Source organism: Pistacia vera, unplaced genomic scaffold (genome assembly GCF_008641045.1).
Source record: "Pistacia vera cultivar Batoury unplaced genomic scaffold, PisVer_v2 Contig823, whole genome shotgun sequence".
Taxonomy (NCBI): domain Eukaryota; kingdom Viridiplantae; phylum Streptophyta; class Magnoliopsida; order Sapindales; family Anacardiaceae; genus Pistacia; species Pistacia vera.
In genome coordinates this window covers 262832-279374 of record NW_022196694.1, presented here as the reverse complement: position 1 = coordinate 279374, position 16543 = coordinate 262832, and the positions used below count along the sequence as shown (strand labels likewise).

Here is a 16543-nt window from a genome sequence, read left to right as displayed (position 1 = left end):
TCGATTGGAGAATTCTGACGCGTGCGATCTACGATCTGGCCACACGATTGGAGAATTCTGACGCAGGTTTGAGATCTGAGCACACCATCAGGGAACTTGGACGCAGGCTTGAGAATCGGACCTGCATGGGCCACCAAACTGTTGACGCTTGATTTTGGACGCCAACGACTCGCACGTGAGAACCGCTAAGCGAACTTAGGAATCACACGTGATGGATCCATAAGATTTGAATATGGAGTTGAGATTATATATGTCGCAGAAAACATAAATAAAAGATTGGCAAGAGGGGTTTTTATAGTGGTTCGGATGCTCAACAAGCGACTCCTACATCCACTGTTATTTTATTGATCTCTGACTATTTTCATGATATTGCCCGTAAGGCATACAAAGATGAAGAAATACAGTGTTTACAGAGAAAAAGAATTGAGCTCTTATCTATGGTTAATTCTCATATGCCCAGCCCCCCTCTTTGGGAAGATGAGTGCCAATTTATACACCTAAACACTCAATGTAATTAGTGTTTTAAAAGTTGTCTTGACACATGGAATGATCTCATCCATTCATTTCTTTGAAATGAGATAAAGTTGGTGTGAATATCTTTAAGGAGATATGGGCTTGGCAACACATTTATTAGGCTGACATAAGCGTGATTTTTAAGACATAACATATTGTATAAAATATTTTATAAATTGTCTTTTTATATTTCATCTAGATCACCGTTTTAGAACCAAATTAGGATTTAGATTAGTGAACAATTTTTGTATAAATTGCACGAATTACGAAATAAAAAGAATCACAAAAAAAAAAAAGAAATAAAAATGAACGATCCCTTAATTTTCTTATGTAAAGACACAAGTACCCCCATTTGGGTTGATTATAAATTTATAATAAATAAAAATTTAAAAAAAATTAGAAAACAAAATAAAAACCACAATATAACATAAAAGTCTTCACATCTCTCGCAACTACTACACTCAACACAGTATGTCACATACGACGAGTGCCACGTGATGTGGCAGTCTAGCGTTATTTTGTTTGGTTTTCACACCTAGGTTTCACGATCCAACCATTGTGTCATTGTGTTGGATAAAATAGGGGTCTAAGAGGCCTCATTGCCACCTTCGTTGCTGGTACTAACCTGGGGCGGGCTATAGCAAAGTGTGATGACAATGAAACGATGATGGTGTAATGGGGGCCACCAGAGGCACAATGGGGGTGGGGGTTTTGGTCTTTTTGTTTTTTAACCTCTCTTTTATTATTTTCTTAATTTTAAAATCTTATTTTATTACTTCAAAAATTCTAATATACAATTTTATAAAATTTCTTGCATGAAAAGCCAAAAATACTCTTACATTGTTTGATAAACGATAACGGTAGCACTTTGACAGGGATTATAGAGTTTGTGATTGGCTTAGTGACTTATTATTTGACAGGCAAGAGTCATGTGAATTACCGAATTATAAGCTGACATGTAACGTTTGTAAGAGAAAGTTAGTGTTTGTGAGTGTAGTGTTACTCAAATAATTTTCTTCAAACTTCAGGGTATGAAAATGTAATTTAGTTATTATTTTCTCCACTCTGCCCCTTTCTATTCCCCTATTGACAATTGTCTCCTTGTCTTTCAAAACACTTTCTCTTCTCTCTCTTATTTGTTGGTATTTGAGTTATTTTGCATCAGTAGAATTATCTATTCATGTATTTTATTCGACACACTTCTTTAAAATGAAATGAAAAAGAAATTTTGAACAAGTTAAAATTTTTTAAATACATTAAAATTTTTTAAATTAATAATTTTGGGATCATATAAGTTCTATTAATTAAAAGAGTTATTAATTAATCAATAAATTAATAATTTAATAATTTATAAAAGTGTATTTAAATTCGACGAACATACGTTTAATCAACTAACGATTCATTGTATTTTACCAATTTAATAAATGAATATAAATTAATCTACTAAATATACATTAAAGCATTAATTTAAATTTATTGTTCTTATGTATAGTGTACTTAATTAAATAACATTCATTGTATAAAATAAATTCATTGTACTTATGTACTTAATTAAATAATATTCATTGTATAAAATAAATTCATTGTACTTATATACTTAATTAAATATTATTCATTGTATATAATTGCATTAATTTAATTAAATGTATTCAACAAAAAAATTATTTATATAAACAAGTAACAATAGAGTCATGTGTTAATAAAATATCATAGTCAATTAACAAATTATTTATTTATGTTATGAATGAGACCACATAATTATGTAAGGTTTTACAGAAAAATATTACTTTATTAATTTATCAAAATTATTAATAATCAAAAGTCGGGACGTAAGAAATTATTATATAATAAAAGTTATTAATTTATCAGATATTAATTTATAAAGGTTATGTTGTATTTAAATTTAATTTGTATTAAATTGATAAAACTACTAGCAAACTCACGATTGAATTAAATCGATACATTGTTATTGAAACTGACAAATGCTGACTTCTAAGTAATGCAAATATTTATTCTGTATGATCAAAAAATTGCATTCAAAAGTTTATTATCAACTTAAAATAATAGTACATTACATTTATTTTCTAGCATGATTCATTACTATGGATTAAAGAAAAAAAAAAACACTTTTAAGAGTTAAACTTTCAGTTTAGTTATTATAGGAATCAAATTTCAAAATCTGTTTTTATAATCATCAATATTTATATAGTTGGTAAAGGAGAACAAAGAAAAGGAAAAGAGGAAAAATAATTACTTTAACACTTACCCATTACCAATAAATACATAATTGAAAGCAATTTTTTATTTCTTTCTTCCCATGGAAGCTTGTTAATTGGAACAAAAAATATTCTGTGTAAATATTTTGTTAAAGGAATGTGTTTAAATTTTGTACTCAACTAACAAAATGGTGTCCGAAGAGAAAAAACCGATGATGGGATTAGCAAAGAGATCTAGAAAGAAAAATATTATGGAGGGATTATTTTGAAATGAAATATAAGGCCTTTATAAATTAATTTTAATTATTGTTAAGATTTAATGAAGCTTGCTCTAAAATGGTTGGGAAATGACTAACTCAAGCCCACCTTTTCTTCTGGCTCATTAAGTAGTATGTAACTATATATATATAATCATCGTTGTTGCTCATAAAAAACGGGTTTGGACTGGAACCAGTTATATATTGGGCCTAAAAAGCCCATATATTTGCTATTTGCCCACATTTTTCATTACTTTTATACTTCCACACACTCAAATCTCAATAGTTTTTGAACAATATTTAGAGTAAACGACATGTTCCCACCCAAGGTTTGACGAAATCCTAAGTTAGTACGCTAAGTTCCATTTATTCTATATTCCCACCCTTAAAGTAACGGGAAATGGTTAGATATAACGGCTTAGGGTTAAATTGGTCATTTCACAAAGGAGGCACACATTAGCAAATCGTAGCCCTTGATATAGTTCTGACGCACGTTAGCCAACCTCACCGCTGACGTTTTTAGCGCTTTTTCGGCGATTCTTCCACCCAAAATCACCCTTGTCACCACCATTCGAACCCTCATCCTCCCCTCTACAAAACCGTACCCTTGACAACCCCTTATCACTCGCCGATCGCCAGCCACGACAGCCACCACATGCGGTTGGTTTTCGTCGATCTCCACTGACGAATGACCACTAAACGTTTGCTGGGACATAGGGATTTTGTATATTAAGAGATGCTGGTTGTAGTGGTGACATCGAATAGATTTTCATCGCCGGAATCAACCAGAATCCGACGAACAATGACGAAAACCTAACCCTGACGGCGCCGTCAATTGGAGAGGTCAATGAGTCAGGAATCAGAGGGGTTTTGGACGACGGACGATGAGGAAGCTAATGGAGGTGACCAGGGGTTTCGTCGTCATCGGAAACAACCCAGATCCAGTGAAAATAGAGACTGTGCCTAGTCACTGAGCGTGTAATTAAAGTAATTTCAAAATAAGATGGTTAATTTTATAATTTTAGTAATTTAGAGGCTAAAATATAATTTATTAATTTAGGATTAAGGGCATTATGGTAATTGCACCCTCACTACCCAAAAAATGTTAACAGTGTTATTTTAGGGGTGAAAATATGGAATAAATAGAACTTGGCATACCAACTTAGGATTTCGTCAAACCTTGGGTGAGAACATATCATTTACTCCCATATTTATTTTACAGGCCTCGACCTGGACTGGTCCACTCAAATGTCCAAGTCTTTCTCATTTTGCATCATTAATGCCATGGTCCCAAAAAAATAAATAAATAAACAATTAAAAAATGAATGTTAATAGTACAAAATTAAACCAAGTAAATAAAGAATGAAAAAGAAATTTGTCCCAAAAATTTAGAATATCATTTTCATGACTATCTTCAAAAAGATCCACTATTCATTTGAGAATAAATAATATATTAATGGTCAGTACTTTATATACTAATTCTTTAACTAAAATATTTGGTATAGATTTATTTTTGGAAGGCAAGATTCTTTTTTTGTTTTCTTTAGTATTTAAAACGGGCAGTTAGGAAAAAAAAATATTCCCAATGTGGATTAATTATGTATATTATATGATTTAATTGGGTCTGAATATTTAATTAACATTGTCGGTGACCACCTAAACCGATGATGGTGGTGACCCGTGAATCAAGGAGCAATATATATATTAATAAAAAGAATATATTCTTAAGACACCAACGTCGTCAAAATATACATATAAATTTTATGCATAACGACATAAATCTTCATATAATATATGGTGGATGATTACGGAGATATTAAGATGCGGTAGTGGTACTAGGTTTATTTTTTGGGCATGAAGAAAAGCAGATAGCTCCACTCAAAACGATGAAGGAACATGGCATTTGGTGGCCATGTGAAACTGCTTCAGTAATATTCTCATATCTATACCCAATTATTATTTTAGCTTAGGATCTGGACCTATCTGTACCTGTAGATATGGGAATCACATTCCTATGTTTAATATCGATTCTTTATTTTTAAATATTTGGAGTTTAAGAAACTGCTTGGATAGCCATAGCTGGCTAAAATCTAGCCCCGTTTGTCCTTGGCAGGAGAAAAACAAAAATAAGTCTTGATCCCGTTATTAATTTCACCTAATTTGGACGAACCCTCAGTCCCAGTCAGGACAGATTCAGAAATTTAAAGAAAAAAGCATTTCACATAAATAATATATACGAAATTAATAAATATATTCATAATTTTTTTGTTATATCAATTTATAATTATCTCATTACTTAAATAAAGGTACATATTAAGTTTTCAAAAAAATTTATGCTTATTTAACGAAGTTTTATCTTATTTATCTATTAATCTCTTATTAAATGTTGGCCGAATTTTTCATCTCAATTTTTGTCATTGGACTTTCTAGTCAATTTCAGTATGGTTGTCCAGATTGAATACTCAAAAATTAAATATTTCTAACATAAAATGATGCAGCCAAAAAATAACCCTAAAAGGTTGGTTTGGTTAACGGTTAAAGAGGTTTGCTCCTTTACTTGAGCTTTTAGATTCAAATTTTGGGATCACTTATCACAATAATATTATGATTTATCTAATTCTTTGGATTTATAAGGTGTTCAATAAACTATAAAAATTAATTGAGATGGTATGCGAAAGCTAGTTTGGACAATTAGGTTACCCCCAAAAAAAAAAAAAAAAAAAATGCAGTCAAAAATATTGAAAAAAATATTGGAATTATGGTTGATATTGTTTTATAAAATGCGTTAAGTGTAATTAAATTAAAGAAGGTGATGTGGATGCAAACTGTGAAGAAATTAAACAAACTGATTCAGCAAGAGCCAAAATAACGACCCTATAGAGACGGTCTTAAACGTGGCAATAAAATAAAACAGAAACAGGAGCAATAATATTATTTTAAATTTCAAAAGAAAAATAAGAATAATTGAATCTTGATATTCAATGCATGCAAGATTATCATACTGACGTGCCCCCAAACGCTAGCTAGCTAAACATTAAAACGTAAAAACGTATAGTAAAGCAATTAAATGTTATGACTTTGTGGTCAACATTAAAACGTTGAAGTCAAACTTCAACCCTAGATATATATAATAGCAATTAGCAATCTGAGGATGCATTTAGGAGTAGTGATGGGAAATTTTAAATACCGAGAGAAAGAAAATTGATTGAGATTGAGTTGAATATAGTTAGCTAGCTGGCGTTCGTCAAAATCGATCTGAATATCCCCCACCATGACTCAGATTTTGTAGCCAAATTAACTTACAATATTTGAGGACCCCATTTGAATCTTTAATTAAGAACTATTCACGCTTATATATATATATATATATATATGTGCGTGTGTGTGTGTATTCTGAATCAGAATCACAAAAACGTTGTCCTTGCCAAAGCTCTATCTATCTCTTCTCTTGTTCTGTTTCTGGTTCTGCCCTCTTCAAAATGCATCAGATTTGGACAGGACACTCGTTTCCGACCACAGTCACGTGGCTTGGTGGCCCCTTCCGTACAACTCCCTTCCCTCTTTCTTACTTCTTTTAACTAAACCACCCTTCTTCCCACGTGACGCGCCATCCCCCTCCACCCTCTCACAGTCACAACTTTTTACTCATTAAATGCACGCACAAGCCTCACTGTTATCATTCATTCATATATATATTGGTTATGTGGTCACAAAGAGAAGATTCATATAATCATATCATATATATTATAATTTTTTTTTTTTTTTTTTTTAACCTATACTCATGTTTTCATCGATGTCACTTTCTTCTTCCTTCCATAGTTCCATTTCTTTATATTGAGAACGACAACCCTCTCTTCAAAAGTAATTTCTTAAATTAATTATGAAAAAAAAAAAAAAATCTCATTTCAATTTAGATTTTATCACCGCCTATGCCACTTGGAAAGATTTTATTTCCACGTTTAGATGCCACCAAGTAGGCAACTATCCCTTCTTCACTAATGAAAATTTATAAAGTAAGGTTATAAGCGAATCTCTATTGATAATGAACTAGAACAACAACATATCAAAGTAATAAGAAACACATCATGTTGATAAACACAGTAATCAATAAAGAACATTGACTATAGCATAGTAGACAAGAAATGAAGACGTGAAATAATACTAGAATTGACACAGTAATAACTCTTCTTTCGTCTTGTCATCAATCTCAAAACATGACCAATTTTGCTTTTCTCATTTCATATGTACTAATTACTACTATCAGAACAAAAGACATTCATTTGTGTTTGCTAAGTTACATTTTGAGAATCGACTTCGAGAGGACTTTTTCCTGACAAAATTCAATGGGAAGCTTGTGGAGAGCATCTTTAAAGAAGAAAACCGAAAGTGGTAATCACAAAATTGGGCGGCAAAGACTTCACATGTGGCACTTTGCAAATGAACGTCAACCATCTTAATGGCAAACCGCCTTCCATCCATCACAACCAAGCAATGATATTGATATTGATATAGAAAAATGGACATTTCATTTTCAAGATATAAATTTTTGAAATTAAAATCAATCAAACCCCACGATTTGCCATGCACTCCACTTGATTTTAAGAGCGTGGGATCCCTATTCTATACCAAAAATTGACAATATATATAGTCATAAAGCATTAAGCCTCTTGTGTGTTGTTTTTATGACTTTCCTTATATTATGCAACGTGTACAAGATTCCATCTTTCGTTTTTATTCACCAAATTACATATTTGTATATTAGGATTTGGTAGGAAAAGAAAAAGAATAAACCAGGTTAGGTTGTTAATACATATATGAAAATGAAGTTAAATTTTTTTAATTTTAACAATCCGACTTATGTTAATTATCAATGCAATTATAACGGGTTAATCATATAATCAGAAATTGAAAATAAAACAAAACAAATTTATATAATAATTTAAGAGTAATGTCACACATACATCATTTTCATATAACATTTCTTATACAACATTATGTGGCAAAATGTGATTGAGTGAAAGTTTAATTTTAACTTTAAATTAGTCAATTATATTTTACCATATATTGTTGTATGAGAAATGCTGTATGTGTAGTATTATTCATAATTTAATACCAACTATTTTTGAGTAGTTGAGTGTATGATTGTCAAATTGTGTATCGAAAACTTAATTTTTTGAATCGTGTATTGTATAGGATCGTATCATAGGATACACATTTTTCAAAAAAATTAATAAAATTATTAAAATTTTCTAAAAATGAATAGCATCCCCAAAATTAATTAAAGAATTTTGTAGTATAATTGACTTTAAATTATGGTATTACATAATCAAAATTAATTACAAAATTAAGAATTTATATTATTTTCTCTCAACCATTCATATTAATTTCAAGATCAATGTCAATATCTATGTTTCCACTTGTATTATTATTATTATCATGCAAAATAGGTAGCACATGTTCCTCTTCACTTTCTCCATGCAAAATGGGTAAACTTGTGCAAGTTTTAATGTATCGGGTTAGGTGACTTGGTTTCGACCTGAAATTTTTTTTGGGTCTCTGGCCCAAATTAATAAAGTAGTATCAATTTGTATCGATATTTTTAAGAATATAAACGGATACGTATCGTATCGTATCGTAGGATATATATTAACGTATCGAAAGGTTTAAGATTAACTCTCTAATACATATTATTAATGACTTATATCGAATCGTATTATATGATATATAGCGGATACCGTATTCTAATAACCACACTTGAGTTGAGTGTATTATTTCAAAAATTCTTAATTTAAATTCCTCTTTAAATGCTACCAGAGATAATCACATAAATTCTTATTTCATCTGTAATTGTTAAATGCTACCAGAGATAATCACATAAATTCTTATTTCATCTGTAATTTCAAAATCCGTAGAGAGTGTATGTAAGCACACGGCACACCCTTAAACAGATAAAAATCAAAAGATGGCAGGTGTACCGTGTACAAACTCAAATAAAGTTTCAGGGCGAGCATGATTGATTGATTTTGATAAGATAGAAAAGCCAAGTTTCAGTGGCCAACAAAATAAAAAGAAAAATCTCAAATCTGCACCAGCCACGTCATAGTTGTACGGACATGGGTCCTCTGTTCAGGTGAAGGATTGATGAAAGAATCTATCAACTTATTTTTTAATATTTTATTTTATTATTATATTATTTTTATTTTTGATATAATAAAACAGTTATTTAGGTTATCCATCACGGGCTGTGTGTCGTTAAAAAGCAAAAGGTGCTCAACGTTTCGTAAAACAAATAAATTAAATAAAAAATAAGTTATATTTTATTTATATGTTTATGAAGTGATGTTTGATAAGATTTTTAAAGATATTTTATCAAATTCCTTCCGAATGGTAGAGCTAGGGTTCTCATTAATATCATGTGATGTTGGTACGATTTTAGTAGATATTTTCTCTTAACTACTTTTAAGCGGGAGTGATATAGCTAGGATTAGAACATTCTTTTTTAAGTATATTATATAACGAGTAAACGAAATGTTCTCACCCAAAATTTAACGAATTGTTATATTGGTAATCTAGGTTATGTTTATCTCAAATTCACACCTTTAAAATAACAGTATTAGCAATTTTTAGGGTTTAAAAGATGTAATTATCATAATGTCATTAATCCTAAATTAATAAATTATGTTTTAACTCCTAAATTAGTAGAATTATAAAACTTACTATTTCATTTTCAAATTATATCAAAAACATCCTCGGTCACTACACACCCTCATCTGAAACAGCCTGATCTGAGTTGTTTTTGACGGCGTCAAACCCCCTGGTCACCTCCATCACCTTCCCCGTAGTCCATCATCCAAAATCTCTCTAGTTCCCAACTCATTAGCCCCTCCAATCGTCAGCGCCATTAGGCTTAGGATTTCGGTGTTCTTCACTGGATTCCAGTCGATTCCGATGGCGAAAATCCAATTGGACACCACCATGCAACCACCGTCTCCAAATCTATAAAACCCCTATGTCCCTAGCAACCGTTTTGTTGCCGTTCGTCGGCCGAGAGTTCATGTTCATTGACCCTTTTTTGGTGAAGTGGTGGACGACAAACGATGAGCTGTCGTGGCTGGGAAGGTTAGGAGTTTTGTAGGGGAGGATGCGAGGAGTCAAATGGTGGTGGTGGTTCGGGTTGTCGCTGTTCAAAACAGTAAAAAACTGGCAAAAACCAGTCGCATGTTGCGGCTGCCATGGTCGGCGATTGGCGAGTGATGAGGGGTTGTGAAGGGTATGGTTTTGTAGAGGGGAGGGTAGGAGTTCAAATGGTGGTGACAAGGGTGATTTTGGGTGGAAGAATCACCGGAAAAAAGGCAAAAAATGTCGGGGACGCCGTCTGCTAATGTACGCCGGAGGACTATTAGAGGTGGCAATCTGCTAACGTGCACCACCCATGTAAAATGACCAATTTACCCCTTTACTGTTACATCAAACATTTTTCCGTTACTTTAAGGATGAGAATCTGGAATAAATGTAACATGGGGTACCAACTTGGGATTTCGTCAAACCTTAGGTGGGAATCTGTCGTTTACTCATATAAACAAAATTTTAGTACATCATGGATTAGGGAGGAAAATATATGTAGTAAAATTTGACATTTTATTTTTTAAATTAGGAGAATAAAAAATTAAATCTAATTAAAATTTGTAATGTTAGTTGTTGGAATATATGTCAATCAATTTGCATAGATTTAATTTAAGGTATACAATTAATTACTTAAATACAAGGTGGTGCATTAATAAAAAAATGTTATAGTTCATATCATCAATGTATGAAATTTATACTAACGGGGATATTATATGCGCCTCTAAAAGTATTCTCTATATCCCCTCAAAATTTAAAATTTGAAGAACTAAGTCCCTGTTTATTACACTATTCTAGATCATAATTCTTTTATCCTATTTGGATTAAAAAATAGGATATGTGTTTATTTACTTATTGGGTCAATTCAATTTGAAAATTAATCCAACTCAAATAAGATTTTTTTTTTAGGGTGAGAGTCTAGGGATGTATATGAGCCGAGTAGAGTATATGAACACTCAAGCTCGGTTCGTGATGAATAGTATCGAGTTCAAGCCAAGTTCGTTCGAGCTTGAATACTTGGGCTCGAGCTCGAGCTCGCAAGTATGGGTGGGTACTTGAGCTCGTGCTTGAGCTCGAGTAATCAAGCTTGAATGAGCTCGAGCTTCGAGTTTATTGTGAGAAGGGGTTGTTTGTTATTTTAAAAACTTGAAAATAAAAAAATGTTACAAAACTTGCAATTTGGCCCATCGAGCATGATGAGGCTTGTGAGCCTATCAAGTCGAGCTTCGCTCTGATCGAACTCGACTCGACTCCTTAAACGAGCCACTCGAGCTCAAGCTCGACTCAATTAACTTCGAATCAAGTTCGAGCTTTTCACGAGCCGAGCTCGAGTAGCTCGCGAACTACTCGACTCGCTTCTCATTCCTAGGTGGGACTTGTTTTCAGATTATCCAACTTAATTCAATTGAAAACATTTTTCTTTCTGTCCTCATTTTTCTCTCCTTCTCATCTAAAAATTAATCTACTCAAGACCACCACCGCCTGTCGACGACCATCGCCAGCCGACGTGGCCGAAACGGCGCACGACCGACTGGATCTAACCGATCTGGCTGTTTCTGAAAATAAATTAACTTAACCAATGTAAATTTAATAGATTGATATTTGATCGAAAAGGAAAATTCTTCGAAAATAAAACAGAAAAATGTTATTATACAATTTACTTTTCTCATTCAGTGTCAACTAATACTTTTTTGTTTTAATTGTATTTTTATGTAATTGGTTACTAACAGTTCATTATGAATTTATTAAATTGGGTATTTTAAAATCATATACAGTAAAACCTCTTTATAGTGGTACTCTATATAGGAATAACCTTTATGTAGTCATAACAAATTATAGTCCCAACTTGGGATGATTATAAATTATAATAAACTCCATATTGTAATAAGTTCTAATTTTTCTAATTCTCATCCTAAGAAAGTTGCTTTCACATAATAATAATTATTTGTCTATTGCAAAAAAATATACGACATGTTACATTAAAAATTTAAAATGAAATAAGATATTTATCTAAAGTTGTTTGTGACAATAATTTATGCTTTAAAATTACTATCACATCTTTTAATTTGCAGGTACGTAATAACTTGTTAGTATAGACATCTTCTTTTTTAAGTCAAAATATTTCTCACTTCTCAAGCATGTTTAAAGTTTTTTTACACGAAACTTTTTGTATTTTCGTATTATTGTCCTCGGGATTATCTCCTTTATCTTTTTGTTTAATTGTAATAACGATTTTTTCTTCAATTAAAACATACAACCATACATGACTTGTTGAGTATATAAAATATACAATAAATTAACCTTTCTATACTAAAATAATGAATTGAAATTACAATAAATACTACTAAAACGTGAATTATAAATTAAAAAATCAAAACAGTATTTTTTGTAACTATATTTTGATTAAATTATAATTTCTTTATAGTAATAAATCAGTTTGATCTTACTAATATTACTATAAATAGATATTACCATATATATTTTAGGTGAATTTATTTTCGTTTTTTAAATTAATAATTAGTGTGCTAAAAAAGTTGTGAATAGTATCTTCCGGGAAGCATATATTCTCATCATAATTCTAAGAACATACAATATATATGTTTTAAATTAATAATTAATGTGAGTAAAACTATTCATATAAAGTCATTTTACAAATATTAATTACAATTTATTTTGTGAAAAATTATTGAGTTTTAAATTAATAACTGCTATATATCTATGTTAATAAGAACATATCTAAGAAAGTCATTTTAAGAACAAATAATATATGTATTAACCTTGTTTGAGACGTATAACGTACTTAAAAGATAATATTAATTGCAATTTATTTTGTTTTCCATTAATTAACCCACACAAAATTGAAATAAAAGTCCCTTAAAAATAAGAAGAGTTAAAATAAAATAAAAAGGCAAAAAACAAAAGGGCAATGGCAGGTGGGCAAGTGGTAAGCGGTGACTGAACACACCAACCTCGAGGGCTCATAAAAAGAGAAGGTTAAATTTTAAGCAGCCAAGCAAAGAAAAGCACTGAGTTTGAACCCGTGTGGGAAACCCTATTTTACCATAAATTAAGTCAAGGAAATACTCTCAAATGGGCATCCTCACCCTCCTTCTCATGGACTCTTCCGTATTCTCTAAATTTTGGATAAAAATTATTATTTAGTTTCCGAAGGTATTGATTATATTTGTAAGTTTTTTTGTGGAGTAGAAAAAGTCATAATTAACCACAATTACGTGACCTAATGGTAAAAGAGTAAAAATAGACTCTATAAACTCTTGAATTCAAGTTTTTCAGGCACTAATTGAGATGATCACCAAGGTTTTTATCCGATTGACAGTTTCAAGACTTAAAGAAATTAGTTAAAGTATGCATAAACTGGTCCGAATACCCTGAAAAAAAAAAAAGAAGTCATAATTGATGAAAACATATGGAAAGTTTTTGGTATCATTTCTTAAATGGCTATAAGAATAACATTGACTTCTAACATTTATTTCCTAAAAATTGAAAGATTAAAAGGAATTAATTAGTATGTAATAAAGCTATGTTCACTGTACAGCTAAGCATGAGCCACTGAAAATAAAAAACAGAAAAGCACCAATAGTATTGAAGCCAATACATTAAAAGCGAATAAAACTAGTAGCCATTTGTATATATATCCTTTCCACACTTCATTTCCTCTACAATACTACTGTTATCATTCTTGTGAGTCTCCTAATAACTCTCTTTTGTACATCTTTCTTTTATTTCTTCCCACTTATTATTTACTCTTCAAATTTATCATTTCTGTTGATTATATTCTTTTTATCTGGAAAATTGTTTGATAACTCTCCCTCTCAAAGGCCATTTTCGCCGGAATCTGACAAGGGTATTGCTGCAAAGTGTATTCTTGCCAGAATCTAATCGGAGAAATCTTACCCAGATATCGAAAACTGTAGATTTTGATGGTACTTATTTATCTTTTGATTACTTTTGTATTTATCTTTTTTTGAGAATAAAAATAGGGTTTTGGTTTTGGTTTGTTTGGTTTCGGAGTACTTTTGGAGTTTAACTTGGTAGATTCTTTCTTTGGTGCCGTTTCACAATAATCACTTTATGTTTCAACCACTAGCAACCGGCCACGTCGGCTACTTTCTAAGCTGTACAAATAGTTTTGTATAACTATTCAACGAGATTTTTTTTTTTTTTTTTGGGTTTTTGATGAGATGATATTTCTTCTGTATTTGGTTACGAATGTAAAGTTTGAGTGCATGGATAGATTGACAGTCGTTGTTTGCGGATGTAGCATCATCAAGATTCACATGCAAATGCAGGGTAGTGATGCAATAATCTCTGCCAAAGTTCTTTGAAAGTGAGAATCTTGATGATGCTGCATCGGCAATAAACGACTTATAAAGGACTACTGAAAAGTATTAATCCACATCTCACCAGTGCCACTTTGCACTTCTGTATTCAACAAGATGATTCCATCTACTTTCCTTTCTGTTGCTGTCAGGTGGGTGTGGTTTATTTTCTATTTCTATTTCTATTTCCTTTGCCTTTCTATAATAGGCCTATCCATTAAATGGGTTTCAGTCTTTTTTTTATACATACGCTCCTTTTCCACTTTGCAGGGAACGATAAGATCTTGTTGCAGGCTATTGAAGATACATATAGCTAGCTCCTTATTCATGAGTTGACTTTGCAGATCTATCATTTTCTTCTGAGCACACTATACTCTGATGGAAAATAGAAGGCACTTTGTTAATAACCAGAGAGATAAAAGATTCTTGGTGAAGCTGCATGTCAAAGCATAAGCAAAAGGTGAGTTTCATTCCTCAAATCTTTTACATGTATGTTAATTTCAGATCCATCTCAAACCCTACAGATCTTTTGATTTTGATTATTATTATTTAATGGTGAATTTTTGTGGGTTTTCAATGCTCTCTCAGGAGTGCCAGAAAGGGAGAAGAACAATTTTCTGCTTACAAGATCCACTGAAGTGCAGAAGAAGTTCAGAACAAGAGGTGAGATAAATGGTTAAGTTTTCTTTTTCTGTTTGTGTTTCAGGTTTTTTGGTTTTTCTTTATGGGGTTTGATGATATCAGCTATATGAGTTGGTTACTGAAAATTAATTGGGGTTCCCACCACCTTTGTCTTCACTAGAAGTTATTCAAAATAAAAATTGATTATTTTATGGACATCCTTCGTCTGTGGATAGAGTAGATCTTTGAAAGTTGAAACTGCTCTGAGAACTTTAGTACCATATGCAAAGCTTATGGTGGAGACATGTCACATTGCACAGCCATTGTTATTGGCTTTACCATTAAAAACCTATCAAACTCCTTTGTGGACCAAACCTCCAGTCACCTTCTTGTAGCTTGGACCCCGTATATTTACTCTCACTTTTGCTTCTCTCTCTTGCAGACAATTTTCTGTGCACATATTTTTCACCTCTACTTCAATAAGAGAAACCCCAAATCTTTCTCAAAATAACTTCTTATTCATTGATCAAACTGCTCATTCACTACCCATTTTCAGTTTGTGGAGATCTGTGTGCCCCTGTCACTATTCACTGTCCTCTATGCCCAAAACAATTCTCCATTAATCCTTTAGACACCGGAGTTTAGTGTAATGTTTAGGTAACATATATAATTAATCATAATGAGGATTTGTGTAATTCCTTAATTTGATTTGTGGATCATCCTTTGTTTTAGAATCTTTCAGTTTTCTTGTTTGACAAATTGTTTGTAGTTGTATGTGAGTTGTTTGGTTAGGCAGATATATATATTGTGGCAACATGCAAATAGGTCTTTTGTTTGGAGTTTTTGTGTAGTCTGATATTACAACTTAAAAGAGTTTTGTAGGTAAATTGAACTTGCTTCTCCTCTAATCGCATTCATGTGTTGAACCATTTCTATCTAGCTAGCATTATTGCTTATATGACTGCAATTTTCCTTTGACAATATACTAAATTCCTCTGTGAAGTATAATGGACTGCAATTGCATATTTCACGTCCAAATTAAAGTTTGAGATGATCCCTATTTGTTAAAATAGAAATAAAAATACTGCTTAAACTAGCTATTTTGCTGGGTGGTGGTTGTTTAATTATATGTTTCATACAATCTTTTCATATATTTGCTCCAATTATTAATTAATGACTAATTACTTTTGTATGTGTAATCAAGAGTAAAACCAGACACGTGTAGGATTTATATATACTTGCATGCGTTAGTTTTCATAGATACAGTTTTTTTTTTTTGGGTGGTTTATTGAACTATTGTTCATCAAATTTCTCCACCAATTCTTTCTATGGTTCTAATTGATGAGTTTTATAGTTGTAATAATCGAGGTCTTCGAGTGCATTCTGGTTTGGTTAATGTATAAATCTATATATTTCTTCCGTAAAATGGTCTAGTGTTATAATTGTTATAGCACCATTGTCTTTCGGTTTTAGA

At 31.6% G+C, this 16543-nt stretch overlaps 1 long non-coding RNA gene across 1 annotated transcript; it reads left to right on the top strand.

Annotated features, from left to right (window-relative positions):
- Positions 1–14446: 14446 nt before the first annotated feature.
- LOC116117829 lies at positions 14447–16165 on the top strand. The gene is made up of 3 exons (XR_004126040.1): positions 14447–14600; positions 14719–14908; positions 15037–16165. It is a non-coding gene; the product is annotated as an uncharacterized LOC116117829 (long non-coding RNA).
- Positions 16166–16543: the final 378 nt, after the last annotated feature.